General features: G+C 41.1%; 1 pseudogene; it reads left to right on the top strand.

Moving 5' to 3' along the window:
• The first annotated feature begins 283 nt into the window (after nucleotides 1–283).
• Nucleotides 284–3,105, top strand: LOC122211220 (annotated as a pseudogene).

The raw sequence follows: 3,105 nt of genomic DNA, 5'->3' as shown, positions 1-3,105 counted from the left end.
ATCCAAAAATCCAAAAATCTTCGTGCTACCAATATTACACCACATTCTAAAGTAAGGTCAGCTAAATAAGCTATCGGGCCCATACCCCGAAAATGTTGGTTTATACCCTTCCCATACTAATCAAACCCCCTAGTTTTATTATCATTATATCAACCGTTATTTCAGGAACTATAATCGTAATAACAGCCTCCCATTGACTTACAGTCTGAATCGGCCTCGAAATAAACCTATTAGCCATTATTCCCATCCTCATAAAAAAATAATAGGAATCATCATCAACCTACTGCATTCAGGACAATGAACTGTATCAAAAGATCTCAACCCCATAGCATCTATCATAATAACAACCGCCTTAGCAATAAAACTAGGACTAGCCCCATTCCACTTCTGAGTGCCCGAAGTTACACAAGGAATCTCCATATCCTCAGGCCTAATCCTACTCACATGACAAAAAATTGCTCCACTATCAATCCTATACCAAATCTCACCCACCATCAATCCCAACCTACTCCTAACAATAGCCATCATATCAGTTATAGTCGGAGGCTGAGGAGGACTTAACCAAACCCAACTACGAAAAATTATGGCATATTCCTCAATTGCCCACATAGGCTGAATAGCAGCCATCATAATATATAGCCCCACAATAATAATTTTAAACCTGACCATCTACATCATCATAACACTAACCACCTTCATATTATTCATACACAACTCCACCACAACAACATCCTCCCTATCACAAACATGAAACAAAACACCCCTAATCACCTCATTTATCCTAGTACTAATAGTGTCTCTAGGCGGCCTTCCTCCACTCTCCGGCTTCATCCCAAAATGAATAATCATTCAGGAACTAACGAAAAACGAAATAATTATAATACCCACACTACTAGCTATAACAGCACTACTTAACCTGTACTTCTACATACGACTAACGTATACCACTGCACTGACTATATTCCCCTCAAACAACTGTATAAAAATAAAATGACGATTCGAGTGCACAGAAAAAACAATCCTTTTACCCCCCCCCCCCCGCCTTAGTTGTAATATCCACCATGCTACTACCACTCGCACCAATACTATCCATCCTAGATTAGAAGTTTAGGTTAAATTAGACCAAGAGCCTTCAAAGCTCTAAGTAAGCCCTAACAGACTTAACTTCTGCATACCAATTAATCCTAAGGACTGCAAGAATCTATCTTACATCAATTGATTGCAAATCAAACACTTTAATTAAGCTAAGCCCTTACTAGATTGGTGGGCCCCAACCCCACGAAATTTTAGTTAACAGCTAAATACCCTAGTCCACTGGCTTCAATCTACTTCTCCCGCCGTCTAGAAAAAAAAGGCGGGAGAAGCCCCGGCAGCGTCAAGCTGCTTCTTTGAATTTGCAATTCAATATGGCATTCACTGCAGGACTTGGTAAAAAGAGGACTGAACCTCTGTCTTTAGATTTACAGTCTAATGCTTACTCAGCCATTTTACCTATGTTCATAAACCGCTGACTATTGTCAACCAATCACAAAGATATTGGAACTCTTTACCTTCTATTTGGCGCCTGGGCCGGTATGGTAGGGACCGCTCTCAGTCTCTTAATCCGAGCCGAACTGGGTCAACCTGGCACGCTACTAGGGGACGACCAAATTTATAATGTAGTCGTCACCGCCCATGCCTTTGTAATAATCTTCTTTATAGTAATGCCTATTATGATTGGAGGATTCGGAAACTGATTGGTTCCACTAATAATTGGAGCCCCCGATATAGCATTCCCTCGAATGAATAATATGAGCTTCTGACTCCTTCCCCCGTCTTTCCTACTTTTGCTCGCATCATCTATGGTAGAGGCTGGAGCAGGGACTGGATGGACAGTATACCCACCTCTAGCCGGCAACCTAGCTCATGCAGGAGCATCCGTAGATCTAACTATTTTTTCACTACACCTAGCAGGTGTCTCCTCAATCTTAGGTGCTATTAATTTTATTACTACTATTATTAATATAAAACCCCCTGCTCTATCCCAATATCAAACACCCCTATTTGTCTGATCGGTTTTAATCACTGCTGTATTGCTACTTCTATCACTACCAGTTTTAGCAGCAGGCATCACTATACTGCTGACAGATCGAAATCTGAACACCACATTTTTTGACCCCGCCGGAGGAGGGGATCCTATCTTATATCAACACCTATTCTGATTTTTCGGTCACCCAGAAGTCTACATTTTAATTTTACCCGGGTTTGGAATAATTTCACATATTGTTACCTACTACTCAGGTAAAAAAGAACCTTTTGGCTACATGGGAATAGTCTGAGCTATAATATCAATTGGCTTTCTGGGCTTTATCGTATGAGCCCATCACATGTTTACTGTGGGGATAGATGTGGACACACGAGCATACTTTACATCAGCTACTATAATTATTGCTATTCCCACTGGGGTAAAAGTATTTAGCTGACTGGCCACTCTTCATGGAGGTAATATCAAATGGTCCCCTGCTATGCTATGAGCTCTGGGATTCATTTTCCTATTCACCGTAGGAGGCTTAACAGGAATTGTACTAGCAAATTCCTCATTAGATATTGTTCTTCACGACACATGCTACGTAGTAGCCCACTTCCACTATGTCTTGTCAATAGGAGCAGTATTTGCTCTCACAGGGAGGCTTCGTCCATTGGTTCCCCCTATTCGCAGGGTATACTCTCGATAATACTTGGGCAAAAATTCATTTTACGATTATGCTCGTAGGTGTCAATATAACGTTCTTCCCTCAGCACTTTCTAGGCCTGTCCGGAATGCCTCGACGTTATTCTGACTACCCAGACGCATATACAACTTGAAACACAATCTCCTCAATAGGCTCTTTTATTTCACTAACAGCAGTAATATGAATAGTTTTTATAGCGTGAGAAGCTTTTGCATCAAAGCGAGAAGTGGCCATAGTGGAACTAACCACAACTAATCTTGAATGGCTGCATGGATGTCCCCCTCCATATCACACATTTGAAGAGCCAACCTATGTGCTGTTAAAATAAGAAAGGAAGGAATCGAACCTCCTTAGACTGGTTTCAAGCCAACACCATAACCATTATGTCTTTCTC

The sequence above is a fragment of the Panthera leo genome, chromosome F2 (assembly GCF_018350215.1).
Source record: "Panthera leo isolate Ple1 chromosome F2, P.leo_Ple1_pat1.1, whole genome shotgun sequence".
Classification (NCBI taxonomy): Eukaryota; Metazoa; Chordata; class Mammalia; order Carnivora; family Felidae; genus Panthera; species Panthera leo.
This window is presented reverse-complemented; position numbering and strand designations above follow the sequence as displayed.